Source organism: Eretmochelys imbricata, chromosome 1 (genome assembly GCF_965152235.1).
Source record: "Eretmochelys imbricata isolate rEreImb1 chromosome 1, rEreImb1.hap1, whole genome shotgun sequence".
Lineage (NCBI taxonomy): Eukaryota > Metazoa > Chordata > Testudines > Cheloniidae > Eretmochelys > Eretmochelys imbricata.
Window position 1 is genome coordinate 345,737,061 of NC_135572.1, and position 24,977 is coordinate 345,762,037.

General features: G+C 43.8%; 1 protein-coding gene across 1 annotated transcript in view; it reads right to left on the reverse strand.

The window, feature by feature from the left end:
- The window catches only part of CAMK1D (calcium/calmodulin dependent protein kinase ID), a 358,532-nt gene that overhangs the window by 178,201 nt on the left and 155,354 nt on the right, over positions 1–24,977 (reverse strand). The window lies entirely within an intron of this gene.

The window sequence follows — 24,977 nt, forward strand, 5'->3', positions numbered from 1 at the left end:
GATCACTCTCCTTACAATGTGTATGATAATCAAGTTGGGCCATTTCCAGCACAAATCCAGGGTTTAACAAGAACGTCTGGGGGGGGGGGGAAGAGAGGGGTAGGAAAAAACAAGGGGATATAGGTTACCTTGCATAATGACTTAGCCACTCCCAGTCTCTATTCAAGCCTAAGTTAATTGTATCCAATTTGCAAATGAATTCCAATTCAGCAGTCTCTCGCTGGAGTCTGGATTTGAAGTTTTTTTGTTGTAATATTGCAACTTTCTTGTCTGTAATCGCGTGACCAGAGAGATTGAAGTGCCCCTCTGCCATGTACATTAGTCAAACTGGACAGTCTCTACATAAAAGAATAAATGGACACAAATCAGATGTCAAGAATTATAACATTCATAAACCAGTCGGAGAACACTTCAATCTCTCTGGTCACGCGATTACAGACATGAAAGTTGCGATATTACAACAAAAAAACTTCAAATCCAGACTCCAGCGAGAGACTGCTGAATTGGAATTCATTTGCAAATTGGATACAATTAACTTAGGCTTGAATAGAGACTGGGAGTGGCTAAGTCATTATGCAAGGTAACCTATTTCCCCTTGTTTTTTCCTAGCCCCCCCCCCCGACGTTCTTGTTAAACCCTGGATTTGTGCTGGAAATGGCCCACCTTGATTATCATACACATTGTAAGGAGAGTGGTCACTTTAGACAAGCTATTACCAACAGGAGAGTGGGTTTGTGTGTGTGGGGGCGGGGGGGAGAGAAAACCTGGATTTGTGCTGGAAATGGCCCAACTTGATTATCATACACATTGTAAGGAGAGTGATCACTTTAGATGGGCAATTGCCAGCGGGAGAGTGGGGTGGGGGGAGGTATTTTTTCATGTTTTGTGTGTATAAAAAGATCTTCTACACTTTCCACAGTATGCATCCGATGAAGTGAGCTGTAGCTCACAAAAGCTTATGCTCAAATAAATTGGTTAGTCTCTAAGGTGCCACAAGTACTCCTTTTCAAGGGCAGTGGTGGATCTCCATCTAGTTACTGGGCTTAATACTGGAGTAATTGGATGAAATAATGTGTCCTGTGTTACACTGGAGGTCAGACGAGATAATTTAATAGTGCCTTCTGGCCCTTAAACTCTATGAATCTAGGAATAAAGGCAGGTTTCATTTTAGAGATATGTCTAAACTGAAAACCCTGTTCCAAATACGCCTATGGGGAAGTTCATGTCTTGATCTAAACTTTGTGGCTTGGGCCTATCTCTAGGTAGAATGAAGGTTTCATATATGGACACATTTGTTCAGATCCACAGGGGGACTGAGGCACCTAAATCCCGATTTTAGGCACCACTGCAATCCACAAAACCCCCACATGACTGCCATGTCACCTTGTAGGCACCTACCCTTGGTGCCTAAATTTCCACTCGAACGGTCCTATAGGTGCCTATGTTTCTGCCTCTGGGTGTGCATACTGCTGGCTCACTCTATGCGGACAGATACCTATTTCTCACCTAAACCTAGTTACCAGCCACAAACAGGGGGGTAGATAGACGGAGGAGGGAATGTAGGAGATCCTGGTTCACTTCCTGCCTTTGCCTCATAAGAAGACATTTGAACAGGCGCTCTCCCACCACTGGACTATAGAGTGATTCTCACTCTCTCTGCTCCAATTAATAGTCAATTAAAGTGGAACAGCTTCAACAAGAGAGATTGAGCCAGACCCCATCAGAATATCTCATAGTCCAGTTTTCGGTACTCTCCTGAAAGGCAGGAGGACCCCTGTTTGAATCCATTCCCCTCATCAGGCCCAAGGGAGAACTGAATTGGGGTCTCCTACATGGTGGATGAGTATGCGAACCACTGGGCTATAGGGGAGGCTAGTGCTGCTTCCTTTCCCTGGCTGTTTTCTGTGGCGTTAGGCAAGCACCTAAGCTGCCTGACTCCAGGCGCAGGGTTCCTGGCTGTGGTTCACTATCAGAGATAGGCACAAACTCCTGAGGGGCAGGGCTGAGGGGACATCCCTTTCCTCAGCACCTCCCCTTGGCTAGTTTAGGCAGCTCCCTACCTAGCATGCTGGCTTTTGTGGATCACATTCTTAAGCATCTGTCTCTCCCCATTCATTGTATAGGGAGCCTAGGCGCGTAACTCAGGTTTTGTGGATCCGATTGTTGTTCCAGCGATTTCCTAGCTGCCTAGAAATTAGGCATTGCAACATGTAATCCCTTTGTGGATTTTGGCCATGGCTCTTTAACAACAGAGGGACGTGATCATTCCCCTCTATTTGACACTGGTGAGGCCTCAACTGGAGTACTGTGTCCAGTTTTGGGCCTCACACAACAAGAAAGATGTGGAAAAATTGGAAAGAGTCCAGCAGAGGGCAACAAAAATGATTAGGGGACTGGAACACATGATTTATGAGGAGAGGCTGAGGGAACTGGGGATGTTTAGTCTACGGAAGAGAAGAATGAGGGGGGATTTGATAGCTGCTTTCAACTACCTGAAAGGGGGTTCCAAAGAGGATGGCTCTAGACTGTTCTCAGCGGTAGCAGATAACAGAAGAAGGAGTAATGGTCTCAAGTTGCAGTGGGGGAGATTTAGATTGGATATTAGGAAAAGCTTTTTCACTAGGAGGGTGGTGAAACACTGGAATGCGTTACCTAGGGGGGTGGTGGAATCTCCTTCCTTAGAAGTTTTTAAGGTCAGGCTTGACAAAGCCCTGGCTGGGATGATTTAATTGGGGATCGGTCCTGCTTTGAGCAGGAGGTTGGACTCGATGACCTTCTGAGGTCCCTTCCAACGCTGATATTCTATGATTCTATGAACAGAGTTTTAAAGGGGTTTCCTAAATGACACAGGTCCTTGCACTCTGAATGGAGAGCCACGGTATGGAGAAGCCCAATCGTTAGTGCAGAAGGGAGTTTTCTCTTCATGACAGGCACAGGAAAAACACCTCTAAGAAAGAGAGAAAAGAGGCAGACTAAAGAGAAGGCAGGCAGACCCTATATTGAAGGCTTCCTGTTTGTATCTGGTACACAAGAGGGAAATCGTTCATCCATGTTAAAGTGACTCTGTCATGCTGTGAAGGTCAGCAAAGTACCAAGGGCCACCTGCTGGTTCACTGCTGCATAGGAAAGCTAAAGCTGCCTGACAGGAGAAGAAAATGTGCACTGCTCAAATGAGCCAATTTACCAACTGAAAAAACCCCTCTCCTTTCACCCTTCATGCCCCACTGTGTAAATTATCCCTCCAGTCACAAGCAAATGGGTTGAAAAAAGCCACACCCCATACTAAGGAGACTACCAAATGCAAGTAAAGCACCTAGCAAGCTTTGAGTGCTATAAAATATTCATCGTTCCAGCCTGAAATCCTATTGCCTTCAAAAGATCCGAAAATCCCAGATACCCACACTGAGAAGAATCCTGTGTTAGCCTGCTAGTGGTCTAGTGATTGGGCTCTCTACAGACATGTAGGATTGAATCAGATTTGGATGCTGGCCCATGACTGCTAGGGGCTGGAGGAGAGAATACATTATTAGCCCATAAGTGGAGGGAACAGTCGGCATCACTCACCATTGACTCATGATGGTTAATTAAGGCATGATGATGATGAGCTCTGAAGGGAGTACCATCTAGTCCTCTACAACTGGAAGGAGCAGCTAAGTGAGTTAGGCACCTCATTCCCATTGAGTTAAGAGACTTCAGTGAGAGTCAGATATTTAACCTGCTTAGGCACCTTTGAAAATCCCACTAGGCATCTATCTGCCTCTTTAAGTGTCGAAATGCTTTTCAAAATCTGGCCCTTAGGGTCCCATTCTGCACTCACTGACTTCAAAGTCTGCAGGATCAGATCCTTAACGCTCACAAAATCCCCATGCATGTGGAATGGTGTAGAGAGGAACCATTCATATTCACTTGAACCAAACACATTTTTTTTTTAAGTACTTACCCCCACAAATCAGCTTGCTCAGACTGCCTAGCCCAGCTGTGTTAGGAACACGTACAGGCAGTGAGAAAAAAGATTGTTCCAAGCCTGAAGATCATTTAGCCAGCTGTAAGTCATAGGAGACAACACTAAAGAACGGCCGGAAACACTGACAGCAGTCTTCCGCTCCAAAAGACATTTAGAATGATCCCAAATATACTTGGCTCTATTATAAAAACAGCTCTCACGTTAGAGCTGAAAGAAAACAATGTCACCACAGGCAAGCATGTTAGAAGTATATGCTTCTAAGGGGGGAGTTTAAACAAATTCAGCTATTGAGTTTTATGGACTCAGTGTGACAGAAGGAGATTTCAATCCATCATTCCAGTCGTCTCAGGACTGAGCTTGGTGGGGATTTGCTGTCATAATGTCCACATGCAGAGAAGAGGGGACCCAGTCCAGATGGGAAGACATGGAAGGAAAAGTTCTGCCTCCAGGACATGCATTAGTTAGCCCTTCACAGAAGCTCTCCCTAGATGTTCCACAAGGTTCCAGCTCTGGCTAGAAGGAGAGATGATGGAGGGGGGCTGGCAGCTGTCTGCTGGAGTCTCTGAAATTCCTGTGGAGCGAAGCAGCGTAAGCTGGTGTGGAGTGAGGGCCTGATTCTGGTCTCAGTTATGCCAGGGTAAATCAGGAGTAATACCATAGTAATCAATGGAGCGATGCCAGTGTGAAATTGGTGTGGGAGAAGAATCCATCTCAGAGACTGCAGAGAATAATCCTCAGGGGAGTAAATGGGGCCCAATACTAGCCATGGTACTATACTTCCTTTTGTATTTTTGCTCAGGCCTAATCATTCTGCTCTCAATTACACTGTTGAAAATCTGGACTAACTCCCATTAACTTCCATGGAGTTACTCTGGTTTGGCACCAGTATAAATGACAGAGGAATCTTGCCTTCCACCCTACTAAGTGCACCCTATTATTCATAAAGAAATGTATGGGCAGAATGCAGGAATATTCTTGCTCAGCATCATATTTTCCTTCTCACTTTAATACTGAAGAATCAAAGTACAGAGTAAAATCTGATCTCCATGAAATTATGCAGGCATGTATGTCTTAGTGTGAAGCAATGAAGAGGTTTAGGGTGAACTCTGTAGCTCCTGGAGTCAATTTTAATTTTTTTCTCCTATTTGGTATGAGCTGAGGCTTGGATTTTTATAAGAGCCTATAGTTCCATTAAATTTGAATTTTTCCATGACTTCAATGGAAGCAAGTCAAGCCCTGGGTTTCTACTGCATCCAATGAAAAAGGGAGAGCTTATTTATCCTGGGTAAATCCCTGTATTTTGTAACCAGCGATGTGTGTGTTGCAATAGGGCAGGGATGATGTCTTTAGGGTTCTGGACCTTGCTGAGCACATGAGCAGCACAAAAAAAGGTTTCACCTCCCTCCTCCCTCCCACAAAACAAAAAACAAAAAGGATGAAAACCAAAATTTTACAAAAATTTTCATCAACTTCCTCCAGGTCTAAAAAAATGTAAAGGTAGCTATGATAGCACCCTTACACAACTGTACTTTATCCATCCTAAAAAAGTTGGGGAAGACTAGAATAGGGAGGTTGCCTAGCAGATAGAGCATTGGCCTGGGACTCTGAAGGCCTGGGTTCTTTTCCCCAATCTGCTACGCGCCTGCTGGGTGACCTTGGGCAAGTGACTTCACCTCTTTCTGCCTTAGTTTCCCCATCTGTAAAATGGGGATAATGATACTGACCTCCATTTGTAAAGCACTCTGAGATCTACTGATGAAAATCCTTATGTAAGAGCCAGGTACAATTATTCATATAGTTTTGTGTATCATGCCACATACATATGTTTGTGGTGATGCATAGACTGTACTTTTAAAAACTAATAATAACCCTTTCCTCTTATTTTTCCATCTGGAAAAACACTCTATCCCTTCCATCTGAGGAAAGACTACAAAGATTAGGGCTGTTCAGCTTAGAAAACAGATGACTAAGGGGTGATATTTACTATGCCAAATACAGCTACTACATACAGACTCTTCTGTTTGGTATTTGGTAAAAAGTAATTAAAAGAAAGTTGAAACAACAAGTACATTCCATGTTGATGTCTATTTTTCAAACAATTATGCCTCAGCGTGTGTTACACATCACTGTCAGTGTCCAATCCACAGCATCTGTGAGACTATTATAGCTCCCAACTACATAGCTTGCTCTTTAGATGAAGCTGTAGATATTCATGATTTTAGTTCTAGAGGTCCCCAGTTTAATCCCCAATATGTCAATCAAGGTGGCAGCCAAGGCAGGGGATGCAGATTTGCAGCTTATCCAGAACATACTCAAAGACTTCAAATGAATTTTGGATCGCGCTCTTGCTGCACTTTTGGAAACAGAACAGATAAAATGTACAAGATTTTTGACTAAGCTCTTGATTGTACAGGCAGGCGTCTCCATGAGTGTATATAAACACACCCTGAACACCTCACTGCTGTTCATAATCCATCTGTTCTAGGTTTAGCATTGTAGCTATCAAGTAAACACTTAAGATTACTTGTTAACGTTTCCTTTTCAAAGTTTTCATTACAGTCATTTGATATTGTACTTTTAGAGAAGAAATCTATGTAGTTAAAAATAAAAATAAAAATTTTAAAAAGCAACTGATTGCCTATAAATAAGGTCGTGTTGACTTATTATGTCTGCTGTCCTGGAAAAAAAATTGCACAAGTGAGATAAAGGAGGCAATAGTGTCTGTTTAACGTAACCCTCCGTAATTTTAATTTGATATAACGTCTGGCAAAGTAAAAGCCTCTTGCCATATTTCCTTTGGGAAATGATTCCATAGGCCATGTAATCACATAAACTGTCCGTACTGAAAACAAAACTAACCCACAGAGCTCTATATCTCTTATAAAGATTAAAAACCTGAGTGAAAATATCTCTGCTAACCACATACAGAAATAACTAAGTGTGGATGCAATTCAGAGGAAATATTAGTCTTTATTTTGTCAAAGGTCTTGTCTACACAACGTTCGAGCACTGATTTAACTAAAAGGGTTTAGAATCCAAAATACAGTAGAACCTCAGAGTTACAAACACCAGAGTTACGAACTGATTAATCAACCACACACCTCATTTGGAACCGGAAGTACACAATCAGGGAGCAGCAGAAACCAAAAAAAAAAAAAAAAAAGCAAATACAGTACAGTACTGTGTTAAACGTAAACTACTAAAAAAATAAAGGGAAAGCAGCATTTTTCTTCTGCGTAATAAAGTTTCAAAGCTGTATTAAGTCAATGTTCAGTTGTAAACTTTTGAAAGAACAACCCTAATGTTTTCTTCAGAGTTACGAACATTTCAGTTGCAAACAACCTCCATTCCTGAGGTGTTCGTAACTCTGAGGTTTTACTGTAGTTACATCAGCGCAACTCCCTAGTGTGGACACTTATTTCAGATTAAGAATGTCCTATTTCCATTTTGATTAAGATGATTTCTTACCAATGTAAGCAAAACCAAAACAAGCTGTTCTTAATCTGAAATAAGCCCTGTCCACACCACTCTGTGCTCAACTGTTAGACTAGCCCAAAGGATAAGAAAATCTTTCATATCGGTCTCCTACTTAAAATACAAGGCCCAAACCTAAAAAAATTTTCTCATGCAAAACTCCCACTGAAGTCAAAGGGAGTTTTGCATGAGTAAGGATTGCAAGACGGGGCGCAATATGTGATACAGGTGACTCCTTTTAACATAATGGGCCAAATACCAGTCTTATTTATATGGCTATAATTCCAGGATAGCTCCAAAATTGTGGGGCTGCTATTGGATTTACACTGGTGTAACTGAAAGCAGAATTTCATGCAAATACTGTCCCATCGACTTATGGCCTGATCCAAAGCTCATTTAAATCAAGCTTCCATTGATTTCAAAAAGCTTTGGATAAAGCCATTAATCAGAGACATGATGTAAACTTTTATTTTATACAAACAATGGGTTAGCAGGTTATTAGCAGGCCAAATTCTTAACCAGGGTAAAGTTTATATTGCCTGTCTCTCAACATATGACAATTTTATTTCTCAGATACACATGATTTGCAATTCTGTTACAATCAAAATCAGCTCTTGCCTATATCTGAGCTTGGAATTTGGCCCAAACACTTTAAGAATACTTCCTTTGGATTTTATTTCACTTATTTTGTCTTTATCTATTATAAGATGGGGGGGGGGGAAGGCGGTTTAAAATACATTTAATTTAAAAAATTAAGTAGCTATTATAAATAAAAATTACCAAATTACAAGATAAATAAAATAGTCCAAAACAACTTAAAACACTAAAACAAATACACATTAAACACAGAACAGTTCTCTAGCCTCCCAGATAACTGAATTTCAGATCACACACAGAATATATTGTAGGATTTGGAACCTGGACCCTCACTCCAGCTACTTTGCACCACTTCAGCAGTACAACGCAACTGGAAAGCCAATGTGTCTGGCCCCTTGAAGATTCCTCCAGTGTAGGAGGGCATATCTAGCCAAATCTATCCCAGCATATCTGAGTGAACGGCACCATGGCTGGAACATCTCCATGTCTTGGCAATGGCTGTCAGAGCTGCTGGCTGTCAGAGCAAAGAGGAGCTGCCACTGGAGACCAGACTAGCAGCTGATCAGGCCCAGATTTACAGGTGTGGATAATGATGAGTAAAGGTCACCTTTGCCCCACATCACCATCAAACATGCACTGAGAGCAACCTTGAATCTAGGTCCAAGTATGTGAACATATATAATATTACATGGCATTATGCCACTTCCCTTATTACAAAGTCCTACAGAAAATCATATCCTCTCATATGGAATTTTTGAGCCATCCCCTAAAATTTAATAGAAATGATTCAAAATACCTATAGTGATAACACCCTCTATTAAATTCATAGTAACTTCTACAGAACCCTGTTACATTGCTAGAGAAATGTATGGGTTTAGTCCCAAATAAATTCAATGGCACTCTTTCATAAGGCCTGGTCCATATCTGGAATATTCTGTGGAAGCTGTTGGGCGCTCAGTGCTTTTGAAAATGAGGAAGGTGCCTAAATATGGAGGTGGGGCCCTGATTTATACCTCTTGGATTTAGCTGAGTGGTCGATCCACAGTCAGATTTCAAGCAAACTTCCCCAAATGTGAGAAGGTATTTGGATCCAGTGTTCTGGTTCTGGCCCTTCTCTACTGTAAAGCAACCAAGAAGTATTTTTTCCTCACATAAGCAAATGCCGTTTTAAATGTCCTACGTCAAGCAGGAAGGGCCCTGAATTGTAAGCGTATCCATCTTCCCATGAGAACTTTGGACAGAAGTATAGGCAAATGCAGAGGAAGACTGAGCCACAGGGTTCCACTGACACTTCAAACAGTGATTCACTGTGCCTCCACACAAGTCACTTAGCCTCACGTTTTATCCATTTGTAAAGCATTTACAGTAACGGGGCCCATCCTCTGCTCTCAGTCAATTCAGAGTCGTTCCACTGACTCCAACTAAGTTATTTTGTATTTTACACTGGGGTGTCACAGAACAGAATTTGACCCACTGGTAATATTACATACCTAGCTTCCTAGGTTTTAACGATAAAATAGGGCCCCAGGGTTCATAAAGCCCTCTGAGTTCCTTGGATGAAAGAATGCAAATGCAAACTACTCTAATCTGGTGTCGGAATCCTGTCTCTCATTTCTGGAATAGTTATTCTTCAAATACTTCCCGTGTGTCTTCTTGCCAACTCTGATCTCTTCGGAAGTTGCATATCAGTGCTTTCAGATCAGAGAGGGAGTTTTGCTGCATGTAGTTAAGCCTCATTCTTAGCAGTTTAAGGCATGGATATGCTCATTACAGTACACCAGGGGTCAGCAACCTTTCAGAAGAGGTGTGCCGAGTCTTCATTTATTCACTCTAATTTAAGGTTTTGCATGCCAGTAATACATTTTAACGTTTTTAGAAGGTCTCTTTCTATAAGTCAATAATAATATAGTGAAACTATTGTTGTATGTAAAGTAAATAAGGTTTTTAAAATGTTTAAGAAGCTTCATTTAAAATTAAATTAAAATGCAGAGCCCCCCGGACCCGTGGCCAGGACCCAGGCAGTGTGAGTGCCCCTGAAAATCAGCTCGCGTGCCACCTTTGGCACGCGTGCCATAGGTTGCCTACCCCTGCAGTACACCAACCTGCCTTGTTCTGTGAAAAAGCCAAATAAAGATAATGGACCAAATTCTCCTCTCAGTTACACTGCTACAGCTTCATTGATCCAATAGAGTTGCACCTGTGCACTAGAGAAAAATTCAGTCTAATTAAACATCAAAGCCTTTAGTTTTAGCTTACTTTACATATTAGTAGAATCCACATAGCTATCCATTCTTGCTTAATTAGACATAGCTTGTTTCCTACACAGGAGTAATCCACATGAGTTTTCCTCCTTTTCTTCTAGATTAGTCCTTGAGGGTAGCTGGCTAGTTCCTAAAACCTACAAATCTGCTGAAATCTATGTGTATCTGGGTAGAGAGGAAAACTGGTCTAACAGTAGGCTGTCCAAACTGAAGGCCCTGTTTGCCTCTGTTCTTACCTTTGCACAGTGCTTTACGAACAGTGGATCTGATTCACTGCTCTGGAACACCAGTTTTACACCAGCGTAATGCCATTGATTTCAGTGGCATAAAACAGATGTGAAGGAATAGTGAATGAGGCTGTAAGACTACACATATGGATGTACAAGTCATTTCTCACATCACTGAAATGCAGCCATCTTTGATCTGGAAAGTGGTGGCCAACAATACATCACAATATTTTAGTGCAAGAACCAAAGAATACTACACCCAATTAATACTTAAGGTGAAGTCACCGTAGACAGGAAGACTGTAATATACAATTCAGAATTTGACCAGGACACATTTATTTTTGCAAATCATGCAATGAGATTTTTAACTAGAGCTGGACACATTTTTTTATTGAAATATTTTTTAAATTATTTTTTAAATTATTTTAACTATTTAAAAAATAAAATGGCTTCTCATGTAAAACTTTCATTTTGGTCAAAAATTGTCCATTTTTTTTGACAAAAAGAAAAAAATGTTTTTTTCAAAACTTGAAAAAAGTTTTACTGCAAATCATTTTGAAAACTTATTTTTTTTAATTTTGCTTTTTCATTTAAAAACCAAAATATTTCTGAGGATTTTAAAAATATATATTATTATTAGAGACAATGTGGGCGAGGTAATATCATTTATTTAACAACTTCTGTTGGTGAAAGAGACAAGCTTTCGAGCTTACATACAGCTCTGTAACTAAAGACTGTATTATAATGCACACATACTGGGGGCTAAATTAAAGATGCACAGTTAACCTTATTTCTGGCATTTACCAACATTTGAGTGCTTGATTTTGCATCCTTAATGTTCTTTTGCAGTAGTTTTCTGTATTAATTTATATATAAAATGTAAGATAATTATTACTATTTATGTTAATGAGATATTGGGCTTGATTCTGCTTCCACTGAAATGAACAGAAGTTTTGCCACTGATCACAGTGACTGGGGGGACTTCTGCGTAAGCTTGAAAGCTTGTCTTTCTTACCAAACAGAAGTTGGTCCAATAAAAGCTATTACCTTACCATCCCTGTCTCTCTAAACGAAACACACAGTTGGCACTGAAAAGAAGTTCTTACTAAGGCTGCAAAATCCAGACCGTGAATCTGCAAACACTTTAAAATGGATATTTCAGAAGCAGCTGCTTCTGCAGCTACATTATTATATAGGCCAGCCCTCTGAGCTATGATGTTCTTTAATCAATTCTGACCTACCCTTTCTCTCAGGATATGTCAATTTTATGAGTCAGGGTTTACGTTGACCTTGAAGAACAGTTATGTAACTGAGATTCAGTATTCCAAAAAAGAAAGAAAAAATAGAGCCTGATTGCCCTGAAACAATTAGAGTAAAATTGACTTATCATACTATGTACCATTTAAATGATCTAGGTATATATAGTAATATGGTGTGCTGAAATACACAGACTTATAACATAACATTACTAAAGCAATTATTGAACATATTGCATGTAGATGAAACTAGCTACAACTCTGTAGAACTGGAGAGGATATAAAGGATTTTGTGACTCTTACTAGTCTCAATGGAATTTCTCTCTCTCATTTAATGTATTTTAGGATTTTTATGAAGCCTTGATCTGCTTCCCCATGTCTACTTAGGTTTAATCTACCAGGAAACATAAACCAGTGATGTTTAGCAATCCTGGGTGTTTAGGGCTCCCTCTACAAAGTGTCAAAACATTTCAGTTGGTCAGAAATAGGATGACTTTTAACTGTGGAATTATTTGATTCCATCTTTAGCAAAAGTACTTTTCTTCTTCGGGTCATGACATGGGCATAAGCAGCAGAGAGTCTGTTGCTAAAGCAGCATTAAAATAGTACAACTGCAAAAGATGCACTGTCCCATATGCAGGTCAGAAGCATTGCTGCACTGGTGCTTGGGACAGACGGGCAGCAGTTCATGCAGTCTGCACCTCCTCTGTTCAGGAGCTTGCAAGATCTGCCCCTGGGATCTGCACTAGCTTGTCCTCTCCTATCTAAAGGAACTTTGCAGGAACTGCCCCCATTGTACTCCTGACTTGCCCAAACCTGGGGCTGCTGAGAAGATGGTGCAGAGCTGGTGACGCCAGTTCTGTGGCTGGGCGTAGAGGTCCCCTGCCTCAGGATATTGCCTGCCTTAATGCCTGCCTGAGGCCCCATTTTATCAGCCTAGCTGGCACAAAGAGACCACAGGACAATGACGAATTGACCCACTGAGTTTAGCAACGTCGGCGTGTCCACACACATATACTTACAAGGGCCCTGATCCAGCCACAAGCTCCCAGCAGGTGAACCCTCTGCACCCAGACAAAGCCCCTATTGACCTGATAATTTACCAGGCTTTTTTAAAATCTCCAATTTCTACAAAAAAAAATATCACAAGCAACTTATAAACACGGCAAACATATTTTAGACACACACTGAAGATAGAAATACCAGCGTGTGCCAGATCAGACTTTCCATCTAGTCTGGTACTCTCCAGTCCAGCCATAGCGAATATCTCACATTTCAGTGGAAGATGGAAATATATGTAATGCTGCTGCATATTGTCAAAAGAAAAGGAGTACTTGTGGCACCTTAGAGACTAACAAATTGTCAAAAGAGAACGCCTTGCCAACTCCCACAGCTGATCAGCTTACGCCATGGAGTCTGATGTTCAGATTCCTCTTGCAGTAATTGTGATATAAACACCCCTCTAGTATGGCATAATATAGAATATCTGCTCCTATTACTCACTTTACTCTGCCACTCATAAGTTAAGAGGTATCCCAAACTAATGGCAATTCATACACTACCCATCACCACACACATCTAATACACAGGTGTGGGCTCCTAGATAGCACCTTTCTCTCTACAGCTCCTGTGTTTCTCTTTCCTTCCCCCCCGTCCTTGATTCTGCCCGTTGTCATGGCGCTTTCTTCTTCGCAGCACACACTCAGGGCCAGAGTTTCAAAGGTATTTAGTGGGCTTTTCCACTTCTAGCCACCTCAGCACCTTGCAGGATCCGATCTAATGCACCCAACTGGACCCTTCCCCAGGGGAGGCCCACAACAGGGGTTTGAGGAACCCAACTTCACATTGTCCCTGGGAGGGGAGATGTGTTTGAGACTTCCCAGAGGACCAGGCCTCTCAATAACACAGATTCCAGGCCTGGTGCGGGCTCCTACCGAGTCAGGAAAATAGGGAAGGTGGCAGGGCTCCTCTCTTGCAGGCTGACTACCCAGCAGACTCTGTGCATTTATGTCTGTTTTGCAGAGGCTGAGGGGATCTGGCCAATTCTATATTCCGGAAGTGCCCTAAACTTCCTAGAAGCTAATGGGAGACGTGGTTGTTAAAGGAATACATGATCAGGCTAACAAAGAGTTACCTGCACTTCACCTGAAGTCCCACTATCTGCTCTGAGGTACCGGCCCATTTTCTATGATTAACAAACAGGTTTTGCTCAGGAGGAATTGAGAGCTGCATTAGTATTTCTCCAGGAGAGCATCAGCTACAGCTCCCTGTGGGACAGGAGCCTCTGCCCCGCCAGGTCAGGGAGCTGACCTTAGTAGCAGCTATACTCTGCATGCCCTCACGGGTGTTTGGCTAGTCAATCCATGTAATAATGATCCCTCTGGCTCTAATATAGTACTTTTACAACCATAGATCACAAAGTGCTCTACAAGGGAGGCTTATATCATTATTCTCATGATGACCCCGAGACACAGAGGTGAAGCAATTTGCCCAAGGTTGCCCAACAGCTCAGCGGATATACTTGGGTTGTAAACTCTTTGGAGAAGGAGCCGCCTTTTCATTCTGTAGAGTGCCTAACACAACGGGATCCTGGTTCATGACTAGAGCTCTTAGATGCCACTGCAATATAACTCATAAGTAAGAATAACAACAGTACAGTCAGGAATCCTTTGGTCACACTCCACGATCTACACCCCAGTCACGAGCCACCTTTTCATGGTGCTATGAGGAGAGTAACATAGTTCCACGATACCGAGGAGGATTTGGGACCATTTGCATGTCTCCTCCACAGCCTTCCAACCCTACATAGAAACACTATCCTTCAGTATCCATGGTGAGGGCTGGGCAGGATCTGGCCATTAGGAAGCACTGAATTTGCACTCGATAGTGATTTAAACTTCTGTCATTACAGCAAAATAGCAACAGCATGAGCTAGTCAGGTTTTAACAAGTAAATCTACATAAAAGCTTGCTCTGAAAGTGACTGCTTAATATAATGACCAGCTGTCTCTTCAATTCTTGCTGAGGCAACCTATGTTCTCATTATTATTCATTGGAAAAAAAAAGCCTGTTTTGTCTATACGGGCAGTTTCAGAGAAATAATAATATTACTTGACAGACTGAGATGCTAAGTGGGTCTCCCCCCGCTCCAGCCATGCTGTTCATTTCCAAAAAGGAGAAGAGTGCTGATTACTATGAATTAAGGCAGTGGCCAGTGTCTGTCTGTCTGTCTGTCTGTCTCTCTGGCCCAGTGACTGTGGATAAACACTTAAATGGTTATTGGGCCAAAGAGCAAGAATGATTCTGTAGTCTAGGGGTTAGGCAGGGCATCCACCTAAGAGATGGGAGACCCCTGTGTCCAGTCCTCTGTTCCAATCACTCTTTCTTTCTTTCTTTATTCACAGTGGAACAGCTTCAACAGGAGAGACTGAGGGAGCCCCACATGAGGCTATCCCATAGCTCTGTAGTTAGAGTACTCTCTTGATAGCTTGGGGACCCCTGTTCAAATACTTTCCTTCTCCCTCTGGCAGAGAGAGGGGACTGGAACCCAGGTCTCTCATATCCCAGGCAAGTGCTCTAACTGCTGGGCTAAAAGTTACAAGGTGGGTGGCAGCAGCTGCTGCTGCTTTTGAATGATCCAGTAGGCACCCCCTGATTCCGCCTACCAGATCAGGCCCCCTATGCAACTTAGCAGGCTGAATGCCTGTCTTCCCCTGGTTTGTATATGCCTCTAGGGAAGTGGTGGGCAACCTGCCGCACGCGGCCCGTCAGGATAATCCGCTGGCGGACCGCACCGCTTCCCACGTCTCTCATTGGCCGGGAACGGCAAACCACGGCCACTGGGAGCTGCGGGTGGCTGTGCCTGCGGACGGTCAATGTAAACAAACTGTCTCGCGGCCCGCCAGCAGATTACCCTAATTGGCCGCAGGTTGGCCATCACTGCTCTAGGGCTTAGGTGGAGGACAGGCATCCAAATGTCTAGAAAGAGGGAGCAGTGAGCATGCCCAGAGGAAGATACAGGTGCCCAGGGAATTTTACTCTGAAAAATCTAGGCATTGGGTGAGCTTAGGTGCCTATGGGGTTCAGTGGGAGCCAAAACTGGGATTTAGATGCCTAAAACAGGGATTTATGTGCCTAAGTCTGGGGTTTAGGTGCCTAAGTAGCTTTGTGGATCTTACCCCTTACTGTGTGAGAATATGATAGCAGTCAGCAGTGAAGCTTGGCCACTGGGTGACAACATTATGCTGTTGATAAACCTGGTTAGCTGGTGCTGAAACCCTGCAGGGTAATAACTACTGACTCACTGGGGCAGCCATAGCTCAGAGTCCATCCTGAGTAAAAAGGAGGTGGGGGCCTAGGACAAAGACCTCTCAAAGGGAGTTGTCATAGGGGTGGGGAAGAAGGGTTAGATGATATTATATTTTTCAATGATCCTTGTGTTCATTTAAAATAAACCCCAGGAGAGGGTGATATTTTTTACAGAGTTTGTTACCGTGTGTCTGTTGGGTGGGGACTTCACCTGCTTATATTACTTAAATTGCAAGCTCACTGGGGTCTTTTTGTTATGCATGTACAGGGCCTTGCACAACAGAATCTGAACCACTCCTTTGGGTATTAGTGCAATACAACTAATAATGTTATTAAGGTTCCACAGCAGTTTCCATTCTAATCTCTTGTTTTCACAAGCTCATACCTTTCTGAAACCTCTTGGCCTGAGACCCCTTTGGCTGTTTTTGAGTTATGAGACAGCAATAATTACACACTCACCCTTTCCCCAATTTTAAGAAAACTTTTAACGATTTGGGGTTATGGGAAGGAGTTAGCACTCTTTTTTCTGGGAACGGGGGTAGGTACAGTGGTAGGGGGAGGGTTGTTTTTTTTTAAAAGAAAAGTGGCATGTTCTGTGGTAATGAGTTTAAGGGCTTTTTATAGGTTTGTGGGGGGGGGGGGGCGGGAACAATCAGATCATTTACAGGGAATTGGAAAAAAACCACTGTTGAGCATGTTCGGTGGGAAATAGCTAAAGCAGACTATGGTTAGAGTAGCATACGGTATTTGTTTCACAACACACAGGCTGCTCAAATCACTGATGTCAAATTAAAAACATGTCTAAACTCTGGGACATGCACTGTTCTTAACCATGGTTTATTGCTTCTTTTTAGTCAGCGATTGAACTCAATGGGCCTGAATCTCCATTTTGGCATGCTGGTTTTCCACAGATGTAATTCCACTGACCAGTATCGTTCCTCCTGACTTAAACCAGTGCAACTGAGAGGAAAATCCAGCAGATTTTTTCCCCTGTGTTTTAAAAGAAAGAAAATTTTAAAAAATTTAAATAGAGCCACACACTGGTGCTTGTTTGGAGTCTACCACATCACCTACCCTCGATGAGAATCTGTTTAAAAGTAAATTCATCTTTCAACACATTCACACCCGCACAATAACCATGAATGGAAGGATTTTGTTCTATTCTACAAAAGCATCTGAGTTGAGTTCATTGATCTATTTGCTTAAAAAGCAGGAAGTAAATCAGAATATCCCACCCCCATCCCTCCCCCCACATCTTTGCATTTTTCTTGCAGTTTTCCATTTAGGGTCACAGGGTGCTTGTGTAACACACTGGTGAGTGTGTGTTACAGGTTCCCCACTGTGCCCCTTCCACAGGGGATATGAATCTGTTACATCTCCGTCTAGAACGCATGTCTTTTTTAGCTCAAGCTGTAGCAGCTCATGGTTTTAGCTCTGGAAGTCCCCAGTTCTCTCCCTGATGTGACAGTCAAGATGGCAGTCACACGTGGCCCTTGCACAGATGTGAAAGGGGGCATGCGGGGGATGCAAGGAACACCTGGGGTCTGATCCTATACCATAGCTACTGGTAAACATGCATGGATTTCAATGTTACAGGATTGGGTCCATGGTCCATCTATCACAGTCCTTGCACCTCTCTCAGTGAAAGATCTGGTAAAGGCCTGTGGCAGTAGCCGTGCTGGCCACCCCAAACGGGAAGGAAAAAGTTGACCATGGCCCTTCCTCTCCCCATTCCACGCTGGCCAGCAGACCAGTCCAGCAGCAAGGTGGAGAACACGCTGCGTTCCCTATTCCCTTTTAGGTGGGGCACCTACAGCCTAATACAAAACCCACTGAAATCAATGGGAATCTTTCCACTGTGGGCTTAGGATCAAGCCCCAAGTGCTTACTAAGGCCTTAATAAATGGTAAGCAGCTTTCCTCCCCTAACTAATTGTAGCACATAGTATCTCAACATTTCCATTTAAAAATAATTAAATCACTGAGTGGCCTAAAATAATAAAGCCCAGATTCTGATCTGAAACTAGATTTTGTGCACAGTGAAATATAATGTGTTTACAACTTTGGCCAACCTTCTGCGTTCTGTGCAGTTACATACAGCTGGGGTAGCAATCACAAAGGCTATTAACCATCATGCGTCAGGGCATAACCTGGTCCCTGGTGTGGGGCTCTTTTGGGGTAGTACTGAACACAGGTGTACTGTGGGATTTTCATCCTTGTCTGAAGTATCCGATGCTTCAGCAAGATATTTTGGCACGTGCCTAAAGTTAAGCACATGAACAGTCCATTGACTTTACTGGGACGGTTCACTGTTTAAAGTTAGGCATGTGCTAAAGTATCCTGGTGAAATGGGGCCACCAGCTTTTGTCAGGGACAGGCCGCCAGACGAGATGCATCATTGTTCTGTTCTGGTATTGCATTGTTTGTGTTCAAAGGCCTGCTCCTCCTGTGCAATAGAGAATTTTGCCATTGATTTCAGTGGGAAAGGAATGAGCTCTCACTGAAGGAACACTTAAGATTTTGAGAATGGATTTATGAGAAACTTTTGAATGGATTTCTCCTAAATTTTCTTATAATTTTTTTCCAATTTCTCTGTTTATTGATTAATCCTTTCAATTCACTGATATCTTATTCTAATAATTTTTTTCCAATTTCTCTGTACATAAAAATAACAATAATGATAATAATAAAAATATTTTGCGGTCCGTTCAAAAGCCTCTGGCGCTCCAGATTTGGCTCACAGTCCGCCTATTGACTACCCCTGATCTAGAGACTAAGAAGGAATGGCAATACATCCAACTTAAACATGCCATCTCCCATTAGTTTGGCCCTGATATCTGCACTATCCCAGACTCAGATGAACTGCTTTCATTTCTTCAGATATTACCCAGATTACCAAGACCTATGGCAACACTATCTGCGAATCTGGCCAGCAAACTTGAATTAAACATGGATTTCCTAGAAAAGATACAAGAGGAGGAAATAGGCCAATTATTCTCTGCTAACTAATGGAAACAAATTTTAGCCAGTGCTTTGAATTGCTCCTTGGACCTCTGGTTAAGATTAACCTTGTGGAAACTCATACGGAGGATGCAGTGGACCCCTCTCCGATTGTTCACAACAGGTGCCGCTAAGTCAGACAAATGTTGCTGGTGTAATTCAGCAGACGCTAATTTAACCCCCCATGTGCTCCACGAATGCTCGTACATCTGAATATTTGGCCAGAACTTAATTGCTGTTATTTTTTTCCTAACAAATAAAATTGTGTAACAAGCTAAACATGTAATTTTAAACCTAATGGATATTAATTGGAAGCTAAATTAATATGAAAAACTTTGACACTAGTAATTGCTAAAAGACTAGTGCTACAAAAATGGAAATCCAAAAAGCAACCCACAATTGAAGATTGGAGCACAGACATCATAAGGTTGGCCACCCTGGAAAGAAGTGTATACCATAACTGAAATACCCAGTATCTCAGAGATATGGAATGCTCTCCTGGAAGTATCAGGATGATCCTATTAAATGAGTACAGGCCCCCCTCACCTTCACCTCTTCTCTGCCCACTTTCTTCCCTCCTCTTCTCTTTTCCCCTCCTCTAACATTTGCTTCTGTTATTTACCTTATTTTAATTTTGTTTTCCCAATAAACAATGTTTGTTTGTAAACTGTGCAATAAAAATAATTAATTTATACTTTAACCATTCATATTATATATAATCAAATGTTTTAAATATAGTTAAGATTAGGTAGCCAGTGGTTGACACTTTATAAGAAGTTTTATGTATAGTTTGTTGTTCTATATACATTAATTTAATAAAAAGTTAATAGAAAAAAATTGTTTCACAAACTATAGCTGCATAAAATAAGATGTGAGATACTTAAGGTGATAGAGGAAATCAATGGCATGCCAGGAATAGGATCCAGGAGTCCTGAATCCCAGTTTCCTGCTCTCATATTAGGTTTTATGATATGTAAACTTGATCCTAAATAGAAAGAATCATAGAATCATAGAATATCAGGGTTGGAAGGGACCTCAGGAGGTCATCTAGTCCAACCCCCTGCTCAAAGCAGGACCAATCCCCAATGAAAGGTAATACTACGCTCGATTTTAATATATGATATACTCACTAGGATCCAAATCATCAGTCTGGCACTTCAGTGGTATATAGCCTGCCAGAAATGCATGATCTGGTGGGACTCTGCAGCTGCAGAGACCTACATGGACTTGGAAGGGAGGCGCAGACAAACCTCCTCTGGAGCAATGGGGTAAGTGTAACCCACTGGCCAGGAGTTCTGTCTTCTCCCTCCTACATTTGACTGGGTCGGGGGGTTGGGTTGTTCATCTTCATGGGGCCTTGTCTCCTGGCAGCTGTCATCCAGCGAAGAGTGCTGTCGCACACTGCCCCTCTCAGGTTTCCTGTGGTTGCCTATCAGTTGTGAGGAACCAACCCCCATCATGGAGTCAGGGCAGTACTGTGAGTGCTGAGTGCCTCCTCAGTGTCATCTCCTAGCTCTCAGGTGAACCCCCCATGCCTCTGTCACTAGTTTGGGTGGTTTCCTTATGTGATGGATGCTACTCTTGGCCAAGCCACCAGGGATTGCACTGGGGACCTCCACAGCTAAAAGAATGGGCTGTCACAGCTTGAGGTAACACTCTCTAGCTGGGGCTGTAACAGACTGTCGTCCTTTGCAGATTGGGCAGAGGGAGGGGGAAGACAGAACTCCTGGCCAGAGACTCTTCCCCAAAGAGGTCACAAATATTATGCTTGTGTCACAATTAGAGTGGTCCTTTTTCTTCTCCTGTGAGAGCTAACGGCATTAGCAACCTCCATGGGGACAGTGCAAGGACAAAGGGAAGGACTGGGATCCAAAGAGGTCTGCATATTCACATGAGATGCTTTTTCTGAAAGATAAGCTCTAGTTCAAACAGGAATTATTTTGAGGAAGTTCCATGGCCAGTGTTATGCAGGAGGTCAGACTAGATGAGCACAGTGGTCCCTTCTGGCCGTAGAATCTATTAGTATGTGATCTCTGCATCTACTCCTAGTACCTCTAGCCTTCTCTCTCATGGAATGTGGGTGAATCTCTATCACCTCCTACAGTCATGCACCATTCTCGGGATCAGACAGGGCTACCACCAATCCTTACCGTCTTGTAAATCAGCCCAAGGCTCTGGCACTCCAACCAGTTATTAGACAACATACACACTAAACGTTACCCTGGACATTAAGCTCACCAGAAACAAAAGCAGGACAATTAGAGATACCTTGGCAGCCTAGCAACCACAGCTCAGGATCCACCCAACCATGTTTAAAGCTATGTCTAATATCTGCCTATCAAAGAGAGAATTCATTTGGAGTGTCTGTTTGAGCAGTGAAATAGGCTGATTTCCCACTCCCTCCTCAATTGTGAACAGAAAGGTGGGGGTTTTTTTGTTTTAAATTCAGTGTTTCCCTGGTGCCACACACAAATTCAATACTGGGATCATTAACAAAGTGAATCTATTTTCAGAGTAAATACAGAGACCACCTAAGGTTGTATTAGCAACAACTAAGTAGGAGACATTACGAGATAAAAATGAACAAGTCTTTCTCATTGCAGCAAACTCCTAATGTGCAGTGGGCACAGAGGTGGATTTACAGTGAAACACAGGGTGCCCTGGCACAGGGCCCCCCAACGACAGGGGGCTCCAGGGCCGGGCAGCTGTGGGGGCAGAAGCTTGGTCCTGCTGGCTCCTGGGGCTTCTGCTGCAGGCTCCGCACACACCGGCAGCCAAGCTCCTCCCTCCCCCACCCCTTCCCTGCCTCCTCCCCGAGCGTGCTGTGTTCCCGCCCCTCCCTGTCCCTCCCAGCGCTTCCTCCACTGCCAGACAGCTGTTTGTCGGCGCTCAGGTCGTTCCGGGATTGAGGGGGAGGAGCAGGACCACAGCGCGCTCAGGGGAGGAGGCGGAGAAGAGGTGGGGGTGCGGCCTTGGGGAAAGGGGGGGGGAATCGGGGCAGGGCGGAGCAAAGGTGGGGCCCCCGCACTCCCTCTACACATAGCCCCCCCAGCCCTCTGCCGTGAGCCGCTCAGGGTAGGGGGCTGGGGTGGGGCAGGGGGCTGGGAGCACCCCCATAACCCCAGCCCCCTGCCCTGACTCCTGCACCCCCCTCACATACCTCCAGCCCCCTGCCCTCCCTGACTCCTGCACCAACCCCCTACATCCGCACCCCTACCCTGAGCACCAAACGGCAGCTCCTGCACACATACACCCCATGTTCCCACCTGCACCCCTCGCACCAAATGGGAGCTGCTCCTGGTAAGCACTCCACACCCCAACCTCCTGCCCCAACCCTGAGCCCCCTCCCGTACCCTAACTCCTGGCCAGACCCTGCACCCCAACCCCCAGCCTGCTCCTGCACCCTAACTTTCTCCCAGACGCTGCACCCCCAGCCCTGAGCCCCGTCCCACACCATACATCCTGGCCAGACCCCACACCCCAATGCTTTTTAACAATTTTTTTTTTTTTTTTTTTTAAATAAAAGTGCTCTTATTCAAAGAGCTTTACAATAGTTAGCTAACGGTACAAACAATATTTGGAAAGATCATTAAGTGGTCCGCTGAGACCCTCAGCAATTTTCAAGTGGTCTGTAGAAATATAAGTTAGACTAGAAAAACAATCAAGGTACCTCACTTTATTTTCATTTACTTCCTATTACTTATAGGAGGAGGATAAAGAGAAAAAGAATGAAAAACGGGGGCGGGGGGAGATAAGAGAGAATGTTCTTTTTCTTGGCTGAGTCCCAAGGAGGGGCCCCAAAAATGAAGCTGAGCCCAGGGCCCCACAAACTCTAAATCCGCCATTGGGTGGGCAGCACACCAAGTGGATCTAACTGTATGACAAGTAAGGCATGTTTCACCCACACGCTACTTTGCCACTGCAGTTCGCATGGTGTAGCCTGTGCTGTTGCCCCCTCTTCTCTCAAGAAATGCTTTGTCAGAAAATAGGAGCAATACTTCACAAAACAGAAGCAAGAACTGACCCCAAAAGATTTCTCTGCTCTGCATCCCTGGGGCCAAGGTTTATGCGAAGCCATCGTTACTCTAGGAAAAACTACCAGTCTTTTACCAAGATGTAAACATTGTTGGATGGTTCCATCGGAGCAACATTTACTCCAGGCTGCCCGATGGTCCTGCTGGCCCCTCTTGCCTGGATGTGGCCACTAAACTGCAGATGAGCTTTGTTGCTCGGCAACAATACACAACTGTCACAGCCAGGTCGTGGGCAGTCAGACCTAATAGTCAGAGCCAGAGTCCACCATCACAAGACAGGAGTCAGCTGGGTGAGGAGACCAGGAGGTCAGAAGCAGAGGACAGATGAGATCAGAACCACGAGGCACGAACCAGAATCAGGCCGGGTCAGGATACCCGGGGTAAGCAGCAGGAGACAAACTGGAGATTGGGAACCACAAGTTATATGCCAGGAGTCAAGATGGGTTGAGATACCAGGAAATCAAGCAGGAGAAGCAGAAGCAGGTAGCACAAGGCACAGAGTCCAGAGCAGGGCAGAGCCTAGTTGTTCAGACAGCTTCCTGATCCTACTGCTGGCTTAGGCAGGGCCAGGGGGCCAAACAGCCACTCTGCCAACTGGACCTTAGGGGCAGAGCCTCACACTGGGGCTGGGTTTCATGGGTCCCAGGTAAGCTATTGTCAGCATACTACCAGGTAGAGGACTAGAGTATGGCTGCTCCCATGAACCCTGCGGGCCCAGGTTTGAGACCTGTGGGTTATGCCAACAACCTGTTCTTCCTCCTTCAACTCGTTCCTTAAAACACACTTCTTTCTCTCAACCTTCCCTTGCCAATCTCCTCTTTGGGGCAGCCCCCTCCCACTCTTGTGCCTGAACCATATGTGTTTTTGTTGTAGGGGGTCTAATTTAAGCCTTGATCTTGCAACTGGGGCAGACCCCTGAGACCCTCATGGAGCTCCATCGACTTCACTCCACGGGAATGGATCCCATTCATCTACTGGGATGGTTTGCCTGAGAGTGACTGAGTTTTCCCTTTTGCCCCAATCTTTCAGCTCTCACTTACTCTGTCTTTAGCATGGTTATGGCAGTTTTGATTTGAAACTTTGGGATTGGTTTTGTTGCACGCTGCTGAAATGATTATCCATGTGTACTTTACAAATGATCAAGACTTGGGGCCTGATCCTGCAGTCTTTGCACACCGAAACCTCCTGTCAGAGTCAGTAGGAGTTTGGGGTGTGTGTGAAAAATGCAAGGCTTGGGCCCTAAAAGGTTATATCTATTTCCCAGCGATCCTGCTTTATCATGAGAAATGTTAAAATAGGACACACTGAATTGAATTTAGCAGTCAAATGTTGCAGTAAATGAAGAGAGGCAACTACAGGAGATGCACAAATGAGCTACAATGGAACTGTACTGAGAAGTCAATAACAGAGACGGGAAGGTTTAATCTCAGAGATACAAGGTGCCGCCACCAGCTAAAACAGTCTGCATCCCATGGAGTTAGGGTTGGCTTAAGATTGCTTTAGAGCAGTTAATCTATGAGCCTGCTCCTGCACCCGCTGAAGTCAATGGCCAAATCACCATTGATTTCAGTGGAAGCAGGATCAGGCCTCATTTAAGGGATCTTACGCTCCCCAGACCCGTTCCCCCCCACCCCACCACTATGCATTAATTAATGCACAAGGAGAACAGATAATTTCTGAAAACATTTACAGTACAGTTTATGCCCAGATGTTCCCAACCACCTGCAATAAGCTGAGCAACTCAGTCACATTTACAAATCACAATTCTTGTTCACTGACCACAGCCCTTCCTGCTCCGCAGAGCGGACAAACGCGCCCATTCAAACTGTAGAAGGAGATACAGGTATTCAATACTTAC